This window comes from Nomascus leucogenys, chromosome 11, assembly GCF_006542625.1.
Source record: "Nomascus leucogenys isolate Asia chromosome 11, Asia_NLE_v1, whole genome shotgun sequence".
Classification (NCBI taxonomy): domain Eukaryota; kingdom Metazoa; phylum Chordata; class Mammalia; order Primates; family Hylobatidae; genus Nomascus; species Nomascus leucogenys.
The window spans coordinates 109,836,312-109,858,464 of NC_044391.1; the positions used below are offsets into that span (position 1 = coordinate 109,836,312).

Below are 22,153 nucleotides of genomic sequence, written 5' to 3' on the forward strand. Positions count from 1 at the left end.
GACTGCCATAAATGTGATGTCTACTTAGCTTATACTAAAATTTCAGTGGTCTTTAGAGTTTCCTTAGATACAAATTTTATTGTTGAGACTTATTTTTTACCAGCCTAGGCAACATGGGGAAACCCTGTCTCCATTAAAAATACAAAAATTAGCTGAGTGTGGTGGCATGTGCCTGTAGTCCCAGCTACTCAGAAGGCTGAGGCTAGAGAATCACCTGAGCCTGAGAGGTCGAGGCTGCAGTGAGCTGTGGCTGCAGTGAGCTGTGATTGTGACACTGCACTCCAGCCTGGACAACAGAGTGAGATCCTGTTTTTTTGTTTTTTGTTTTAAAAAAGAAGGCTTATTTTTTGACAACTTATTAGCTCCCCATTAGGCAGAAATAGGATTTCTGTGTATGTTCCCATTTCTCACTGGTCTAAAGATTCAAGTAAAAAATGTGGAATTGGATATTGTCTAATATCCAATTTCCAGATGGTACTCTTAATCTTTTTTTCTATCTCGGTTCAAGAAATGATGTTTTCTTTGTAGTTTTAATTTTCCCCTCTTCAAACTTGTTAATAACTAGGAATGGTTAATCCTTCCAGTCCATGAATATAATGCAAATTTGTGAATTATATGCCACTTGTGAGGTTCTGTGGACACATAACCTGTCCTCAGTGAGGTTAAAATTGTTCAGAAAGAGGTAAGACAAGCATACAAATAATTACTAGTCTAGGTAGAAAGTGATAAAAGACATAAGAAGGCATAGGTCAATTGTTGCAAATTTTATTTTATTTTATTTTATTTTATTTTATTTTATTTTATTTTATTTTATTTTATTTTTGAGACAGAGTCTTGCTCTGTCACCCAGGCTAGAGTATACTGGCATGATCTTGGCTCACTGCAACCATCACTTCCGGGTTTTAAGCGATTCTCCTGCCTCAGCCTCCCAAGTAGCTGGGATTACAGGTGCCCACCGCCACACCTGGCTAGTTTTTGTATTTTCAGTAGAGATGAGGTTTCGCCATGTTGGCCAGGCTGGTCTTGAACTCCTGACCTCGGGTGATCCACCCGCCTCAGCCTCCCAAAGTGCTGGGATTACAGGTGTGAGCCACCGTGCCTGGCCAGAAGTTTTAAAAGCTCCATTTATTAGGAGCATCAGGAATACTTTGATAAAGAAGTGGTGGCACTTGAATCTGAGCCCTTTAAACCAGTGCCTTTCACATTTTCTGTGGCAGAAGACCATTTTCCTCCCAATCTGTTGGAGACCAGTATTTTTGTTGAGTCAGTTAAAATTAATTACTAGGGAAATAAAAGACGCAAAATAAAATGGAAGATGAAATTTTATCTTTATTAGAGTTAACTGTTAACGAATTACTCTTTTAAATTTTTATACTAGTTTCTAAATATTAATCCTTTGTTCCTATATTTATCTCATCCAGGGTGATACGCATTTCTTAGACACCCATCCATGGGCCACTTTTTGAGTGGCACTGCTTTAAGGACAAATAGAGAAAGGACATTTGGGGAAGAGTATTAGTAAAGGCACAAAAATGGGGAAATTGCACAGGATTTTTGCTTCTTCAAATATTTTCTATTTTCATGTCTTCTTTGCTCCTATATGGGAATATGTAATGACAGGTTAACTGACCATACCAGTCCAAAAACACACAGTAGATGAAGTAGGAGGTATTAGGATATGAAAACCCTGGCTTTTATTTGTGTTCGAGTGGCAGTTTAGCTCAGCTAAAAGAGCACAAAGAGTGGGAATGAAACATCTGGTTGTGGTCTCTTCTCTGTCCCTCGCTGGCCAAGCAATACTGACATGTCACCCATCTGCCTGAACCCCATTTCCCACCTCACTATATCAACGGTTGGGGCGAATGGTCTCTAGCATTTCTTTCAGCAGTAATAAGTTCAATGTACAAACATCCTTAATCTAAAGTATAACAATAAAGCTAAACATAAATTGATGGAGATTAACAACAATGCATGGAGAACAGTAAAACAAAACATAGAAAATCCACGAAGGTTTCTAGTTACATCAAAATACACAAAAAGTTTATTAATGCTCTTGTCATTGCCATGTAAGGAGGGTTTATAATGGGGTCTAAAATACATTTTTTTAAAAGTGAAAAATAAGGTCTCTGTATTTAGGCCCTATTAAAAAGGAAAAGCTGATTTACCAAGTATATATGCTTCAAATATCATAGCAACCCAATATATAGCCACAAAAAAAAAAACTGAACATAGATGCTAATTGCATGAATGAATGTATATTGAACACTCTGGGAAACAGATATAAATTATTACCTTTCCCTTCAAGAACTGTCCAAGCTCTACTACTTAGTAGCTTAGAACACTTGAACAAGTATTATTCCCTCTAAACCTTCATTTTTGTTTTGTTTTATCTGTAATACGGGAATAATAACTAGCTTATACTGTTGTTTTAAGAAATGAATGAAATATTTATACAAAGCACTTAGCCAAGTTCTTGGCATGTAGAATATGCTCAATACAATACTCAAGGTTCTCCCATGCTCTTGGGGCTTGTAGTTTATTTAAGACATAAGATATGCTCATTAAAAATCCATTAATAATGCTCAATTTAAATTTAAGTTCCTAGCAACAATAGAACATATGTCACTAACTGGTAAATAATCATTGTCAAATGGGGATGAATAACCATTTGAAAATTTGGAAAAATGGCTAACTTTTATTGAGTGCTTATGATATGGCGGCACTATATTTTATTTACGTTATAGGAATTAACTCATTTCACTCTTATAGGAAAACATAACCCTGTGAAATAGATACTATTATCATTTTCAGATTTTGAAATTAAGGCACAGAACTATTAATTTGCCTAACGTTAATAGCTGATACATTGCAGAACTGAATTAGAATCCAGATCTGTACATTTAAACACCACACTGTAAAAGATGGGGAAAGCTAGCCAGGCTACATATTTAGAAGAGTGTTTATGGTGGAGATTAGCTTTGGACAGATGGGAAATAAGAGATGAGCATTCTCTTCTAAGTACACAGAATTAACAAAATATAAGTTGAGGCCAGGATTATTTAAAGAAAATTCACGTTGTGTAGAAAACAAAAAAAAAAAGTGCCTATGATAATATTCAGGCTGCTCTGCTAGGTGGTGGTGGGGGTAGATGTGGATCTTACCTTTGAGGTTCTTATAGTCTAATAGGATATGTGCACAGAGTTATGATGTTATATTATAAGCACAAGGCAGAAAGTGACAAGTGACTTAATCAATGGTCATCAAGTGTTCTTTGAGAATTCAGAAAAAGGAAAGATAAAATCAAGAGAGAGGAATGGAAAAGTGTTTATGGAATAGTTAGCCTTTGAGTAAGTCTTTAAAATTGTGGTAATTGACATTTGGAAGTAGGAAGATAGTAGAGAAGTGAAGTCATTTCTCATGAGGGGAGTTTTGACATAACAGGGAATAAAACCATTGGAGTGAAGTGTCCACGTGAGAAGTAGCATATACTGGGAAATAAGGTTCAAGTAGTAGGTTAGGACCAATCTAGGGAAGGCTTTCAATGTCCGGCTAAAGGCTAAGAACATTATTGTCTATAATGAGCCCTTGCACATTGAGATCACATGCCATGAGAACTGCTCTATGGATAGTGGTTAAAAACACAGGCTTCAGAGCCAGGATGCACCTCTTACCAGCAAGATGAAATCAAGAGGCAAAGGACGCGTGAAAAGAACTGTCCTTTATTGTTCCGTGCTTTAAACATTAAGCCTGTGCCTGCTACTGTGCTGGGTGTTAGGGACACCCAAATGCAGAGGCTCTGCCTTCATGGAGCTCACGGGTTCCTAGGAAGGACAAGAGAGTCACAGATGTCAAGGATTTCAGTGCAGATATCAGCACTGTGTTGGGTGTGACTGAGCTGCTATGTGAGAGTCCATAAGTCTGCCTGAGGATGAGCAGAAAGAATACATAGGAGTGTGTTTGCATCAGCAGGGTCTGACCCAAGAGCGATAGATAAAGTCTTCTCTTGCTTTCTGTCAGAGTTTTACCTTTGGCCTATTCTGGACTGAAAATAGCTTTGCCAAGCACTTCCCTTAAATAACTTCTCTTTTTTGCAGGACTGTCCTCTCAGCCCTGCCAAAATCCCATCACCTACTCTTTCTTTACTACTTTGCCTATTTAATGCTGGAATTTTTATTTAAACTATAGCTGATTTACTGAAGGTAATTAAGTGCTTTCATGTCGTAGATCTCCTGCTAGACTACAAGCTGTACTAGGGAGTGAAAGTGAACAAAATGTAAATAAATGGTGTCAACGGAGTGGGTGCCTTTGTGGTCATGTTGCTTTGCTTCCAAGACACATTCTTTTTTTTTTTCATAAGTGGAATGATTCATGAACATGTTATTATAGTTATTGCTTCTTTACAGAGCCCCTCATCTCTCTTAACAGTTTTATTTGTATTGAATTATAATTATCGTATGCTTCAAAGTATTGGGAGAGGTACCAGAAGATCACCTCACAGATGACTTAAGTACAAAGGAGAAAAGGAACTTTTATAATAGAGAGGTCTCCTGGAAGCCCTCTTAAACCAAGTAATGAAATTTAACATCCTCAATAATGGGACAGACTGGCATGTGCCAACTGAAGGTAGGAAGTCTGCAGCATCATCTAGGCAGTGGTCTTGCTAAAATATTTCAGCTCTATCCAACCATGAGGAAGTAAAAAATGCAGATGATGGGACATGCTTCAAGACACCTGTCCTGAATTCTTCCACACTGTCAGTGTTAAAAAACACTATTCTAGATTAAAGGAAATTGAAGAGACATGCCATTCAAATGCAAGGCATGTGTCTTGATTGAATTCTGGATGAAAAAAAAAGCTATAAAGGATTGGTAGCAAACTTAGAGAAATTTGAATATGAATGATATATTAGATAATACATCAATGTTAATTTAATGATGATATTAATGGTATTGTGATTATGCAGGAAAATCTATTTTTATGAGCTATTTGTTGAAATATAAGGTGAGGTATGATTATGTCTACAATTTTATTTTGAAGTAGTGATAGAGTGACAGAAATAGAGAGAGAGAAAGAGAGAGAGGGATGATTGACAGATATATGTAGACAAACAGAGATAGATAAATGTGGGGATGCAGAATCACTTCAGGTTAAAACAGCTAGAGATGCTATAACTGCAACAACTATAAGGACTCCCCTCCTCTCTAAAAATGTACTGAAGCCTGTCACAAATGAATTACCTTAAGAATCCCACCTTGGGTGGGTAGAGAGATTGACATTTCTGTACCTTCTCAACTTTCATGTTTTAACGACTACAGTGCGTCTTTGAAATTTCCCATTTTTTTTTTTTTTTAATTTCTTACCAGACATACACACCTTCTATTGTTGGTGAGATGGGGACAATTGTGGTAGTGATGCCAAAAGCTGATGTTTACCTAGAGCTCCATATGTTTAAAAAACCAAGTTGCAGCCACAACATGACTGGCAGATCTGGCGATGATGTCTTCATTTCATTTTTTGGATGGGGAAATAGAGATTCAGAGAGGCTTGATGAGTTGTTCAAGGTCACATAGCTAATAATTTTGGAATTTGGCCTCACTCTTCTGATCTCATGTCTATTATAATACATTACCATTACAGAAAGGTATATACATGCTGTTCCTGGTGATTGTCAGTAATTGACTGTTTCTCTCCTATGTCATAACTTTTCCTTATGAAGTTATGATCTTCAAGTGAGAGATGGAGGGACTGCTTCTGCCCAAGATCACATGTTTGTAATTTGGACTTCAATGTCACTGATATGTTTCAACTATCTTTAACATCCTGAATTAACTGCTATTACATGGCTGAGGTACATACATTAGGAAGACAGTCTACCTAATACCTCCCTATCAGCCATTTTGCAGTCTGTAGTTCTTCTCTTGACCTTGGGAGAAGGCAAATCACTAATAGCCACTGTTCTTATTTTTTCAAGTCAGGTTTTTAATAAAATATAACAAGCAGAAACCCTTAACTATCTCAGCTGGGTTTTTTTTTTTTTAATGATTTCTTCTGAAAAGGTGATAGTTATAGTGTTTCCATGCCTTCTTTTGTCCATGTTCATTATAACTTGTGACTGTTGCATTACAATATTAGGTAAATGCCACAGATGTTGAACCGTGATAAAGCAGTTGGATGAGTCTACATCTCTAAAGGGAAGATACAATCTCTATAATGTGGGCATTTTCCATCTACTTGGACTTAAGTTTTGGCTATAACAGATTTCCTTACCATGGACATGTGTCTTTCCATTAACACTAGTGTCACTGAGAGGGCCTCTAAACACTACTCTGTAGAGGAAAGGGAGGAAGCATAGTAGAAAGTTGGAGGTAGAAGAAAATTCTTACCCAATTCAATAAACCAGACAGTGGATGTTTAGCCCAGCTCACCTACAGGAAGCGTTGGTTCAAGTGCTTGCATTTTAGAGCAAATTTTTTCCTGGACACTAGAAAAATATGTTGATACTAAAGGAGGCTCTCAGTTCTAGTGATAGATGCTTAAAAAGAACAAGGGGTGGCTCATGCCTGTAAATCCCAGCACTTTGGGAGGCTGAGGAGGGCAGATCACGAGGTCAAGAGATCAAGACAATCCTGGCCAACATGGTGAAACCCCATCTCTACTAAAAATACAAAAATTAGCTGGGCATGGTGGCACGCACCTGTAGTCCCAGTTACTCAGGAGGCTGAGGCAGGAGAATCACTCGAACCCAGGAGGCGGAGGTTATAGTGAGCCGTGATCGTTCCACTGTACTCCAGCCTGGTGACAGAGAGAGACTCCGTCTCAAAAAAGAAAAAAAAAAAAAAAGGAACACGGGGCGATGAAGTAGCTGTAAATTATTATAATTTAGAGTAAATTCAGAGCTTATAATAGATAATGGAAAACTTTTAAATTGAGTATTAAAATGAATAGGAGAGAAAGGCATTATTATCAGAAAACCGGGGCATCTACAGGGCTAGTTGCCAGTTTTAAAGTTTGGTTTTTCAAACAGTTTTAGGCAGCTAAAGGAAAGCAAAGTTGAGTTTTTCTCCAGATAACCTTAAGATATCTCTTTGAAATTGTCCAAGACTTTTCCATGTTGGTTGATACACCGACAGCCTTACGTAATACACCCAGAGCCTCTAAGTTTTATGCTTTCATTCATTTTGTAAGAGAAAGCATGTTTGCATATGAAGCTTTTCATACATTTATGTCTCTGACTATGGCATAATTTTTTCCAAATAATAATATTCTGGCTGAGCAGCCCTTAAGGCTGAAGACAACACTATTGGAAGACAGTATCTCTGGAAATGGATGTTGTAATGCATCTAAGGATGGACTGGAAATATCTGACAGTATATTTTTAAGCATAGAGCTGTAATTATCTTGACATTGTTTATATGGTATTGTCTTATTCCTTCTTTAAAAAAAAGCAGAAGTATGTGAGCCTTAAAATTATTGAGTGAGCTATTTGAAGAATCCTTCAGAGCAGCGCCAGGTAAATTCTCTTCTCAGACCTTAGCATTTATCCAAGGAAACTTTTTGTTCATCTCTGAGTATTGTCAGTAGGAGTTGTTGAGGATTTTTGCAGAAAACCAGAAGTTTGTTCCAGTGGAACTAAGCTTTCATTTTTCAAAGGACAGCTAGACAAAAGTAGAAGGCATGAGGCACCAGGGAACTAGCACATGCTAAGCCTTGAGAGAAGAAAAGCATGAACATGAATAAAGAGCTATGATCGATCACTTTATTGGTTATGCCAGCTCATTGTATTTGGTGCCTTGGTATCTTCTCAATTAAGATGAAAATGGAGGGCCAATGAATGTTCATGAATAGAAACAGAACAAAAAAAACAATGAGGAGGATGGTCCATTTTCTTTCTGCACTAGTGGGACCAGTTGATAAGTGAGCTTGTCCAGAGGACTTGACTAAGATGCTTAGGAAATTAGAAACCATGATCTGAGGTGCAGTTGAAGGTATGGAGAAAGGAAAACCTAGAGCCCTCATTGCTATTGAAAGACTATCATGTGGAAAAGGAATTTGACTTAATATTTGTGATCCAAAAATTAGCAACAAAGGCAAGTGAGGGGGGTCTGGCCGGTTCCCATTCAGCATAATGAAATCACTTTCTTAAGAGACAGAAGAAAGTCTTTGTAAAATTCTAGGTCAGAATCTAATAATCCCTTGTTGGTGAAAATGGTGATAGGTACTCAAGCAACTGATGGATGATTAGATTATACTTCAAAAGTGCTGTCCGATTCTGACATTTTGTGACTTAGGCATCTAAACTTGTTTGGAAGTTAGTGTCTTGCATCCATCTTCTAGGTCTACCCCTAGATTATCATTATTATTATTACATGATTTCAACTAACATTTATATAACGCTTTTTAAAGCACTTTTCTACATGTTATATCACTTGAGCAAGACAGCAGTCCTACAAAATAGACAGAGTGTTTATTTCCATTTGGGATATAAAGAAATGAAAGATTTCAGTGATTAAGGGACTCCCCACTCCCCAGGGCTCTCCACTACCCTCACAAGTCATAAAGCAGGTAAGTAGCAGAATTGCCCTGGGTCACAGGCCTACAGACTTTAAATTCTTTTCGCTTTTCACCCCATTGTGCTGTTAACACCATGTTGCTGAATTGGTCATGGGTCATAAGATAGATGAGTTAACATACTTCATGTTTTAGCTTTTTAATCTGTATAAGGAACGATGTGATTGCTTTGTAAAGTGCTTAGATGATCTCAACTGAGAGGTGTAAAGTAATTTGTATTTCATAGTTTGTGTTATTATGTGACAAGAAAATGGTTTCCAAAGTGCTCCTATCAATTACAAACTGGGAAATGACTCCAGGTGGGCAGCTACCTTTAGTGGATCTTGTTTTCACAGATAAATGACCTAATTAATGAAAAACCCCAAAACCACAATGGAAGAAAAATTAGACAATAAGTGGCTTAGAGAGAAGATTGTATTGATTTGGGGGAGAAAAATGGGTTTCTTGGTTTTGTTTCTCTCCAACTTTTTGTTTAGGATATCTTTGAGTTGTGGGAATAGAATGTTTTCTAGTTAATAAGGCATACTAGATATATTTTCTTTTGTGGTAGTGACTTCTGGTAATGTTTGTTCAGAGTAGTATATGTTTACAGCACTAAATAAATAATAATCCTGAGCATTTTATGTGTTCTATCTTAGCATACGTTAATTTTTTATTAATTTGGCTAGTATGTTTGTTTGTTTGTTTTGTGTCAGAGTTTCACTCTTATTGCCCAGGCTGGAGTGCAATGGCACGATCTCAGTGCACAGCAAACTCCACCTCCCAGGTTCAAGCGATTCTCCTGCCTCAGCCTCCCAGGTAGCTGGGATTACAAGCCTATGCCACCATGCCAGGCTAATTATTTTTGTATTTTTAGTAGAGACGAGGTTTCTCCCTGTTGGTCAGACTGATCTCGAACTCCCAACCTCAGGTGATCCTCCTGCCTGGGCCTCCCAAAAGTGCTGGGATTACAGGCGTGAGCCACTGCACCCGGCCTGGCTAGTGTGTTTTTAAGCATTGATTTTGAATCCCAGACTTAGAGTAAAGAAGAATGTGATATTAGAAATTATCTAGGAAAATCCTTCATTTTCTAGAAAACTGAATCCCAAATGACTTATCCAAAGCCATGCAACTAGGTGTGTTTTGAATTTTATGGTCAAAATTTTCTTTCTGAGTAATGGACAGCCTCTGATGGCATGAAGAGGAATGGCAGGGCTATTTACAAAGGTGCAGACGTAGGTCGGGCCTGCTACTTTTGTGATCTCAGACCTTAGATCCACCTTATTCAAACATAAGAACACATTGCCCTTAAAAAGAATAAAATAAATAACTTTTAAGGAATTATGTGTATGTATTTTTCAAATACAAAAGAACCAAAGTTTTCTTATACAAAAGAACAAAAGAGATTCCCAGTATCTTTTATCTCAGTGTCTTTATCCAATTTACTTGTAATATTTCCCATCTATTTTCTCCACTAAATGTAAGTCTGCGTGAGGGTAACAATTTATGTTTAGTTCAGTGTTATTTTCCTGTCATTCCTGGAATAATGCCTAGCACATCAGAGATATTTAATAGGTGTTAATGAATTAATGAACTAATAAATGAAAACTGTGAGCAGACATTCACATTTCTGTGACAGGACATGGTATATAGTAAACTACAGGGAGGAAATACTTCATTCATTTAAGATATATTTATTTAGCACCTTATAAAATCATAAAACGTTAGAGCTGGAGAGAATCTTAAGAGACCAGGAAAACCTCTTCATTTTTAGAGATCATGAAAATGAGTGAGATTTTTAGGGTCACAAATTTGTTAGTGACAGAGCTGCAGAGTATAACTCAGATTTTCTCATTCCTTTTTTTAATTCACTTAAGGGCACTGGAGAATATATAAACTAGAGCAAGACATGGCTGCTACATTTATTGAACTTAAATTTAAATTGGATTAACACCTTTGGACTTGATCTCTTTTGCATGTATCTTCTGTGAAATTTAAAGGTTCAACTGGTCAATGAAGAGAGTACCTGGTTAAGATTTTATTTTTTAAGTACTGGGTCACATTTTCTCCACCTGTAGGTTTCATCTATAGTCTTTGGTTCCCAGGACCATTTTGTACCACCACAATTTTCTTCTGTTCTAATCTAATTGGATTGGATGGACAGGGCATCACATTGAAAGAAACATTCTTTTCTTGTGTTTATTTGAGTTGTCCATAGCAACCTGTCCTGAAAGATTGTCCATTTAAAGTAAGCCTCTTCAAGACTGGGAACCACCACCCAGGATTGGTGTACCATCTTGATACAAACAGCAGACATCCAGTCATTCAGCTGCATTAGGATCACTATCTCTTTATCAGAAGACAGAAGAGAAAAGTAGAAGAGAGATTTCTACTTCATAACTGAATGTCCTTTGCTTATTAATTGTGGAAGCAAACTTGAAATTCTGGGAGAGAAAGCACTGATGGGGCACACATTGTATGTGGTGCAAAGAAAGTCTCAGTTTGGTACTGGTACCTGAACCTACAAGTGCTAATTATGCATCTTCTGGTATTAACACACAAACACAATTAACTGTGAACTCAGCTCCTTTTCCCTTTCAAACCACCATCATTCCCCCAACCTGCACTTTCCCCACCACTTTCTCTAAAACACACAGATAAGCATCTCCTTACAGACTTTGAAGTGACATTAGGATTGTCAGAAGGCGTAATTAATTGACTGTCAGCAAAGCCATTGTTTGAACATCCGTGGAGTTGTACTTGGTAGGCATCTGGTTTTTTTTGTTGTTGTTGTTGTTGTTTTTGAGACCTAGTCTTGCTCTGTTGCCCAGGCTGGAATGCAGTGGCATGATCTTGGCTCACGGCAGCCTCCACCTCCTGGGTTCAAGCTATGCTCCTGCCTCAGCCTCCCAAGTAGCTGGGACTACAGGCATGTGCTACCACGCCCAGCTAATTTTTGTATTTTTAGTAGAGATGGGGTTTTACCATATTGGTCAGGCTGGTCTTGAACTCCTAAAACCTCGTGATCTGCCAGCCTTGGCCTCCCAAAGTGCTGGGATTACAGACGTGAGCCACCGCACCTGGCCCTGTTGTATTTTTAATTGACTGATTCATTCATCTACAAATATTTATTGAGTGCCTACTAGTCACCAATTATTGTAGTGTATACAATGGGAGATGATGGAAATGATATAATGGCCAAGGAGAGAAAGCATTTGTCAAATCCTCTAGGGCCAAGGGCTCTTTGATAGAGAACAGATTTCACAACTGGCAGTGGAAAATGTATTCTTTTCTATCCAGGTTCAGAGGATTTTGCCACTGTACTTGTGCCATATAAAATGTTGAAATAGTTCATGAGAAGAGGTACAGGCATAGATCTTCCTGGTGTGTGAAGATGAGTGGCAATGCACTGTCTGTAGTTAGAGTTCCCACCAAAAACGGTAAAATACTTAAAAAGAAAAAGCAAAAAATATCCAAGGCAATAAAAAAAAAAAAAGAAATCACAGAATCAGGTCCAAGTTAATGACCTTATCCCAATTCTCTTCCTAAGTCTGACTGTGATGTTAGTCATGTTGTATTTAATTATTCCAGATTTCCTATAGTACTGTACTGATCTCAGTCCTCACTTGTTTCAAAGGTTTGACTATCAAACTTTGAGCTTGTATGAGCCTTGAACTTGGCTCTACTCCTATCTGGCAGTGAGCATCATTTGTTAAAATTCAACAAGAGCAAACAGAAACAGTGTACACTAGTAACTTGCTGAAAGAGCCTAAGAAGATACAGTAGGCAGGAGTGGTGGAAATGAGTTTTTAACCTCCACTGACTCACCCTTTCTTTCCTAGTCAGCCTTAGGGTCATGGCAAAGTTACAGTGGCATTTAGAAACCATCTCGCTTGAGAGCTTCCCTTTCTTCAGTCATTAGTGAGCATCTTCATAATTTTTTTACCATATATGTGAACTATGCATAGTATTATTTGTCTAATATTTTTATTTAAATCAATTAACTTTTTATCCGACTTTGTCTTCCTTCGTGTCAATAACATCTATAATTTGATTCTGTGGGTTGAAGTACTAAGTTGCTTCTTTCCTGTAAAAGATATTAAACTGAATACTATATTTAAATTTAAAAAATACGGCTGGAATTACAGATCACATCTGTAATCCCAACACTTTGGGGTGCCGAGGCTGGAGAATTGCTTAGTCCAAAAGTTCGAGACCAACCTAGGTAACAGAGTGAGACCCCCATCTCTACAAAAAAAATGAAAAAAATATTACTAGGTATAGTGGTGCACATCTGTGGTTCCAGCTACTCGCAGGCTGAGGTAGGAGGATCACTTAAGCACAGGAGGTCAATGGTGCAGTGAGCCGTGTTTGCACCACCGCACTCCAGCCCGAGTGACAGAGTAACAGTCTGTCTCAACAAAACAAAACAAAACAAAACAAAAAACAAAGCTCATTCATGCACCAGCTAATGTCTGAAATATTGAGAAATGTGGATATCATTCAACAAGAAGAAAAATTGATAGGATACCATGGTGAAATGGTGTCCTCAAGCTTACCCATTAAGCGTATAAAGCATACTTTTTTTCTTTTTTCTTTTGCATGCGGAGTCATCATGTTCTTGTGAAGGATCGTGTTGTGTTATATAGTGTTGTGTTAGATATTGTTCCAGGCATCCAGCACTGAGAGGCATTGCTGGCCTGATACTGTCCCACTGACTCACTGTGACATCTTAGGCCAGTTTCTTTTCCATAGGTCTCATCTCTCATATCACGAGATTAGAACACATGAACTATTGCAATCCTTTTGACCTTAATTCCTTTGCCTCAAACACTTTTCATATGTTGTCCTCTCTACACTGTTAAAATGTAGGTGAGTAAGAAAAGCAGCTGCCCCATGTAAAATTTCGATGCTGCTTGCCTCAGAGTTCTGGAAAAGAATTGTAAACAAACCCAAGAATTATATTTCCTAGATCACTTTATGCTCTGCTTGTTGCTGTTACCCATTTCCTGAGGTTTATGAGAGGGTCACTGCATTGAAAGTAGCTTTCAATGCCAGGTAATAAAAGTGGAATAGGATGTTGAATATGATGACGAATACCATGCACTTGTGTTGGGTACACTAGTAGCGTCACTCTGTTTCAGCATTTTCAGTAATGGTGTTCAGTCATGGTAATTGGCATACCAGCTCAGTAATGGTGTTTACTAATGGTAATTGGCATATGTAAGTGATATTAATATGGGTAACCATCAACAGAGCAATAGTCTAATGTAGATGATACAGCAGTGATAAAAATGAATAATTCATCTTTTGTCAGATAGCTTAGTAAAGTGAGCACTAGATTTGGAGTCAGGAAATCCAAGTGTAAGTCATCTTTTCTGTGTGATGTTAGTGACGTGTGACATTTATGCTCTCCTTAGAGTATTTTGTTATACATTCTTGAGAACTCTTCTTTTAGCAGCTTTAAAATGAGTGTTATTTTGCCAGAAAGACTAACATATCCATGGACAAGTTAGAAGTTAAAACCAAATTACTTCAGTTTTCTTGTTTAGATTAGCTCTTTTATAGAACCTCAGAGTCTTCCTGAATTTCAGGTATTTCACTTATTAAAAAGATAATTATCCCTATCTATTTTATGTGCATATTGTGGGAATCAAATTACGTAAGTCGGTATGAAAAAGTTTTCTAAACCGTAGCAGAAGACCAAAAATTTAAGAGGTGTTAATATCTCCACCTAGTGCAGCATCTGGCTTGATTTGTGCCATTTATGATTAGTGTGTAATAATCATTCCTCTAAATTGTTAACGTCAGTGTTTATCTCTATTTGAATTAACACTTTGTATTTTCTTATGATGTTCTGTTGTAATTGGAATATCACTAGAGAATACAAAAAGTGTTTTTTAGTCATTGTGTGTGAGAAAGCAACACACCAAGATATACCACAATGTTCTCATTTGCTGAGCAAACTACTCTTGCTTTTTAATGTGGAATGTAGAAGAACTAATTGAAAAGACAAAATGAATTTTGACTCAAATTGAACAGGATGAATCATAACCCACTTTCTCATCTGAGATGTGAAGAAGAAAATGTAAAGGAAACCAACCACCACACAGCTTTACTGTCAGTGTCAGCATAATCAATATAGAGTGTTTTTAACAGAATAAAGAATACATTTCTGCAAGGCTGAGAGTTGCAGGTAGTCGGAAACCTAGTTATTTTTGCTTTGTCTATAGTCTGCTAAAATTGTCTAGTTCTGCCTTGGTTAAAGCATTCTAATCAAGAGAGTTTGGGATCCCTCTATAATTGTTTCTCAAACCACTCAGAAATGTACCTGTGATCTCTATTGAACAGAGGCCAGTCAGAGACTGGACCCTCTATTGAACGTCTGGTCTCAGTGTCATTTTGTCAGATGGTCAAAAGCAGGGAGACAGCAAACATACAGAAACCTGGACAGGACTGAATTGCTGCTTCCCTGAAAATAACTTACTTGTGTTTATTGATGTGAATGATTAAACAAAAACACTTTGTCCTATTGGATTCTAGAATTTAGATGCATAATCTACTTAGCTTGTGAATGTAGCTTAAAAAAAAAAGATTTTACACAAAGAGGCACTATAGCATATCCTAGGAAAAAAACTCCAATTCCTAAGTCAAAATTTATTTCTAATTTTTGTTACTATTGTATTTGATTCATAACTCTTATGATCTTTATTTTCCTCGTGTGTGTTTATCTATTTTCTATTTTACTGTAATATTACTAAGATGGGAGAGCACATCTTTCTTATCTTACTCTTCCTGTCTTCCCCGAAAAGAAAAATGAGAAGAGGAGATAGAGCTGGATGATTTTTTTTAAATCTCTTTGTGCCACTCCACCAAGAGTTTTGCTTGCAATAGAGATTCTCTAGTCTGATTTGATCCTAAACCATTCTCACTAATGGTTCTGCTTAAAATAAGACTAGTACATGTTGAGCACTTACTATTTAGTATGAGTTCTACATGCATTACTTATATCTGGACTATAACTCTAGGCAGTAGATACTGTTCTTTTACAATGAGAAAGCTGAAGCCAAGATAAGTTAAATAATTTTCCCAGAATCTAGTAATTAGAGTTGCAATTTGAACATAGAACCCGGCTCTTAACCCCTGCATATACCATGCCTGTGACTATAGATTTCAGAAAATGAGCCAACCAAGGCCTGGAAAAAGATTAGACTCACAGGATCTGTGCTCATTCCATGGCTTTTCTGGTAAATCCTATTCTCTTTTTCCCTCTACTTTCCCTGGAGGATGTTTTTAGTATGATTTGATTTTCTGTGATTGAAGGGTTTCACCACTGATAAGGGAGCAATTAGAAATACAGGTACACCATCTCTTTGTTTGCACTGTACCAGATGTCTGCTGGGACAGTGTCTTTGCCCTCCTACATGGGTAGTAGTGCCCAGCTGGGCTGCTTAGTCCAGATAACAAAAGACGATTTCTGACCGTAATATTTTTTTTTTATTAATAACACTTGAAATATGCATCTTTATTCCTCCATTCCTTCTTGGACTTGAAACCTGGTTATTATGGTTGTAGCAATATTTATGTCCAGAAACTCTCTTCTCCCCACAATTTGCCTCAATCCAGTACTGCTTTCTTTCACACATGTAAATAGTTTTAACTTTTAACGATCCATCCCTATGGCATCTTCTAGTCTAGTGATCTGTAGAAAAGCGAGGCCCAGTCTCATTGCCCAGGTGGAAATGAGAGAGAGCAAGGAAAAGGGGACTGATTTTGAAAATACAGTCACCCTGTTGACATGTCATCAGGCAAAAGAGTTTGGTGCAATAGCTAGCAATTGGCTCATTCAGTCGGAAGTTGATGCTATTTTAGGCCGTCAGCCGCAGTGTCAATGTATCTGTGAATTTTGCCATTTTATTTCATTAAGATGGTTCAGGAAGTCAGACACTGATTAACTGATTCTTCGACTTAGTTCCCACTCCTAATTTTGGATGTGTGGTGTCTTTAGAAAGCTGCTGTGTCACCTTGATTCTAAAGAAAAGTTTTGTTGTGGCTCTAGAGCAATCCAGAGCAGTCTACTCTTGTATCTGATTATGCTGGAACCTGCTGTGTTCTACCTCTCTGGTCACAGGTGGTATGGGGATACTTTTGCTTCTGGTTCTCCTCTGGCAGATCAAGCAAATACAATCCAAGTGCGTGCAGCCCGTTCCCATTCAAAATGTATCCGTCATAATAACAGCATTCTCACTGACGCATTAGACTCAAGGTGGACTTAATTTGGAGATCACCTAAGAAGACATCTGTGAAAGGAATGGCCTCAGCATTGCAGTCACTTTCGAAGTCAAGAGGTATTCTAGACAGACCACACAGTATGTATAGGTAAGACTAGGAAAATTCTAAGTTTTGTGTTGTTGCTAAGGGCTTGGAATCTTATTTTATTTATAAACATGCTTTAAATAAGAAGGATAAGGATCTCTAGATAGGAAATATATGTTGTTCTTTGTTTCTCCATTTATTCAATAATTATTGAAGGCCTATGATATGCCAAACAATTGTTCCAAGCATTTCCATTAAGCATTAGTCCACAAAATATACACAGAAGTGCTTACAAATAGCTCAGTTACAATATGATATATTGCTGGAGTTTGGTGATGTGGGAGGAAAGAAGTTAGAATGGCTTACTATGAATGGAAAAGTGGAGGAAGATTTTCTGACATAGATGATGTTAAGACTGAATATTAATGGAATTTTTCAGGTAAGCCATGAATTCAGGGGCATTTCAGACAAACAGTTCAGTAGGGACAAAGGTATAGAGACCAACACCAGAAAAAGTGCAATATGACTGCCAAAGAATATTGGAAGGAGAAATGAATGATTAGTGGCCAAATCAAGAAGGCCTCTTATTTCTTACTAAAGAATCTAGAGTCTGTCCTGAAAGTGTGGAAACTCCATGAAGGGTTTCAACAAGGGAGCCACAAGATATTGATTAAAGATAACTCCAGGTACTATTGTGGGGAGAGCTGTTAAATGGGACAAGATTTGGGGGATGAAGATCAGTCTGGGTGTCATTTGTACTTGTCTAAGTGGAATAAGGGCTGGAACCAAGGCAGTCATCTTGTGACAATTTAGAGAAGGGTTTCCAAGGGGAGTAAGAGGGATGGGTTGAGACTTATTCCTGGGCCTCTATCTTGGGTGGGTAATGACATCACTAAGTGATGTGAGAAAAACAGAAGGAGTTCAGTAATGGTGGTGCCATCAGTCCACAGAGATCCTCTCTTTATCAATACTTATTGAGCACTTGCTGTGTGTACGTACTGTTCTAGGCATTGGTGCTACAGCAGATGAAAAGCTTCTTTTATGGGGCTTACATTCCAGTGAGAAGAAAATGATGACATAGCAGGTCAGATAGCAGTATATCCTATTGAGAAAATTATGCAAAAGAAAGGGATAGTGAGTGATACAGTGGTATTGGGGTGGAAGTATCATGGTGAATAGTGTGACCGCTATAATTGTGAGGTCTCTATTGTGGGTGAAATCTGGTCTTCCTAATTTTGTTTCTTTTCCATTTTTTTTTGTTTGATGAATTATTATTTCTCCTAAACAAGGCAAATAAACAGCAATAGCAACATAAACATTTACAAGCACATAGATGTAGGCAGAATAGTTTGTGTTGCCAACATAACACATGCCAGGAAAAACAAAAGAAAACAGCAGCTAAAAAAAGTAAATATCAAAAAAGGGAGCTTTCTCAGACACAAATTCTTGTCATTCAAAATGCTGTGTAGTTTGAATTAGAAAGTCACAGAATGGGACCTTAGATTTAATCCAAATCTCTTAGTTTAGGCAGAGAAACCTTCAGCCGAGCAAGGAAGTCAGTTATTCCGGGACACACAGGTAGGTCTACAATTCAGGTTTTCTAACTTCATGTCTAAAGATCTTACCCTTATCACCATCCCAGAAAAGCCCAAAGTAGCCTGGGTCTAAATTTCCACTTTGCCACAGTAACCTTGAGCAAGTTTTGCTTCTCTTTGCAACAGTTTGCTCATTTGCAAGGTAGGAATGATTATAATAGTGTCTGTGATAGGGGGTTTTGGAAGATTAAATAAGTTAATAATACATGCAAATTACTTACAGATGTGGGCTGACACACAGTTAATGTTCAGCAATACTGAGAGTATTGAAACGTTATGATATAGGCTACTTAGGTTTTGTGTATTTGAACATAGACTTGAGACCAATTTCTGGTGATGACCACAGGTAAGATATTCTGTGTTTTAGTTAAGATGATTTCCAGTTAAGATGTTGAAATATTAAATACTTTTCTTGGGTCACTGAATAATTATAAAATATATTAAAATAACTTTGATATTTATTTCATTCATAGAAGTTCTAGACAATCCAGTCTAGAGAAGAGTTATGTAAAATTCTACACCAGAAATAGAACCCTAACCTTGAAAGACAGGGACACTTATTCATATATGTATGTCTAACACAAATGGGCCTCGTAATTGTTGACAGCCACTTACAGAGCATTGACCATGTGCCAAGCAGCATGCTGAACACTTCACATAGCTGGTCTCACTTAATGCTCACAACAGGTAGGCATTCATATCCGGATTTTTCAGATGAGGAAATTGAGTCTTAGGCAGTTCAGTACCTTGTCCAAGGTTATACAGATATCAGGAGCCTAGATCTTCATAAGCTAAGTCTCTGTTCCTGTTTGCTCAGCAAATACCTGTTTTTAATGAGGATGCTTTTCTCAACTAGCTACTATATTCTGCAACCAGTCTGCATTTTACACTGCTATCCTTTCTGTGTCATTCCTAGTACTCATTCATAGAATTACAAGATCATAGATTGTTAAGGCTGGAGGAAACCTGAGGGGTTTCTTGGTTCTCAGCATAAAGACTCAGAATCACCTGGGGGAGCTTTATCACATTCAAAACTACACACCCACACACACCTACCTTGTATTTACAATGAGACTCTCATCTACTGACATAACTCTAGATCCAATGAGAAAATATTATTACTCTGAGAAAATTTAGCTGATGAAGTGTGCCATACCCCACGTGTGATGAGATGACAAAAAAAGTTGACAATTACTGATCTAGTCCAATCTTACATCACAAACATGAAAACAGAATCAGAGAGGGACAATCACTCTCTAAAGATTTTTAAAATATCACTTATAACATATCTGCAAAAGAACCTGGGTCTTCGGACTTATAATGTTAAGTGATTTTCTTGTTTATTCCTTAAAACTGCCTTTGTAGAATGCACTATGTTATTGGATGGTTCTGGAGTAATACAAAACAAAAGAAGAGAGTGATTAATTTGCCTGGGATCCTACAACAAACCAGTTGACCAAGAGATAATAAGCTTATTATATTATGCAGATCTGTACCTATTCACTTGGTTTAGTTAAGAAACAGCTCATCAATATGGAATACACATTTTCGTAGTAGATTTGTGGGTTGCGTAGCTTTTTTGTGTCTGTTTTCAGTTTCTGTTCCTTTGATAACTGAACAAATAACAGAGATGGTGAAATCCAGCAGGTAAATTATCTTCCAGATTTCATGTGATCTCCCTTCTCTAGTGAGTTGGTCTGTCTACTAATGACACAGTAGATTATAAGGTTATTTGGTTTAACTAAATATTTATGCAGAGCCTATGATAAGTCCATCTCTGTCTTAGGTGGGGTGAATTAGAATTACTGTAAGTGCTTTCTGAAAAAAAAAAAAATGTACCATGAACAAATTTAGAGGTCTCTGCCCCCAAGAAGTCCATATACCATTATAGGTTAGAGAATAAAAAATATATGATAATCCCTTTTTCCATATGATAAATGTTATAAAGGGGCTCTGTACCTATGATTATGAGAGAGAATGTTTGGGGGCTCTGGGAAAAACCTCCCTAGGGAGATTAAGAGGTGGTATCTGATGTCTTCATGAAGGAATAAAATGTTTCCAAGTAGAAAAAGAGAAGAAAGATGTTACATACAGAAGAAACGGCATGTACAAAGGTATAGAGGTAGGAAAACATGGTATGTTGGGAACAGGAAGATGTAATTTCATAGCAGAACTTCTCTGTGGCTGAAGCCACATTGAGTTGAGGGACAAGTAGTGGGACAAGGAAAGATAGAGAGTCTGGAGTTCAGTGATGAAAGACCTTGTGTGATATGTCATAGAAAGGATGTTTTGGACATTTACCTGTGCAAAATGGGAAATCGTTGACTATTGTCAAACAATGGGTAACATCAGATTAGTGATTTATGTAAAACTGAAGGGATAACCATTTCTACTGCTGTATACCACTTGGATAACCTTATAAAGCCACTTAATAGGGAATAGTGGGGCTGGAAATTTTATGGGAATAGAGTTAAAGTGCTTGTGGGATAAGAAACATGATATTGCTCTCTTTTGTTCTCTTTCAGTTCAAAACAGGAAGTGCCTAGGTATGCAGAAATGCAAATCGAGCCAGCTATATTTTTGGTGTGTTTTGTGTGTGTTTAGATTTTCACACATCAGCAATACTGTAAGAACACTATGTGGCCAGGCACAGTGGCTCACGCTTATAATCCCAGCCTTTTGGGAGGCCAAGGTGGGAGGATTGCTTGAGCCCTGGGAGTTCAAGACTAGCCTGGACAACAGAGTAAGACCCTGTCTGTACAAAAAGTAAAAAAATAAAATAAAAAATGGACGGGCATGATGGCATATGCTCTGGTTCCAGCTAATCTGGACATGGAGGTGAGAGGAGGATCACTTAAGTTCAGGAATTTTTGGTGGCTGCAGTGAGCTGTGATCATGCCACTGCACTCCAGCTTGGGCAACAGAGCCAGACCCTGTCTCCAAAAAAAAGAATACTATTATGTGAATAATCCACCAGATTCAACTAAAAAATGGCCATGATGTTTTAAAAGTACATATATACACACATATAGATTTAAAGATTACTTTCAACTTTCGAAGGAATTAGTAGATCTTTAGAAAATCATTGTGCGTATGTGCATATGTGCGTTGTTTGTGCTGGTCCCACCTTTAAGGAGAAAATATTTCAAGATCCTGATGCTTACTTAAGAGGTTGTATGTGTTTACCATGGAAAGGACCTTGGAAGTCACTCCTAATTCTGACTTCATTATTTATTTATTTCGATGAAGCAAACGATGCCCAGATTGAAACAGGAGTGTAAGCCACAGCCACCAAGTGCCAGTGCCCAGGCGAAAACTTTTCTCCATTAACTCTGGAAACCTTATTTCCTTTTTGTACCACTTATTTACAGTGTTTGGTGGTTATGAATTGAGTGAATTATCCCAAGGTTGGAGATATCTTGGCACTCACTTGTAACTGGAGAAACACTAGTAGGAAAATATTCTGGGAATTTGGTAAGGAAGTATGAGTGAATTTATCATATTTAACCTTTGTTCAAATCACCTTTGTCAAAGGGGAAGGGGCAGGGGATGTGTGGGCAAGATGTAAGAACACATTAAGCCCTTTCTTCCCTTTGTCATTCTCAAGCTGGATTGATATGATAGGAGAAGAAATTTTATCAAATAAAAGGAGTTGGGTCAATAAGTGTTTATGATACCTCTAAACTTAAGCCTTA

General features: G+C 37.6%; 1 protein-coding gene across 3 annotated transcripts in view; it reads left to right on the forward strand.

Annotated features, from left to right (window-relative positions):
* The window catches only part of LPP (LIM domain containing preferred translocation partner in lipoma), a 715,816-nt gene that overhangs the window by 547,729 nt on the left and 145,934 nt on the right, over window positions 1–22,153 (forward strand). The window lies entirely within an intron of this gene.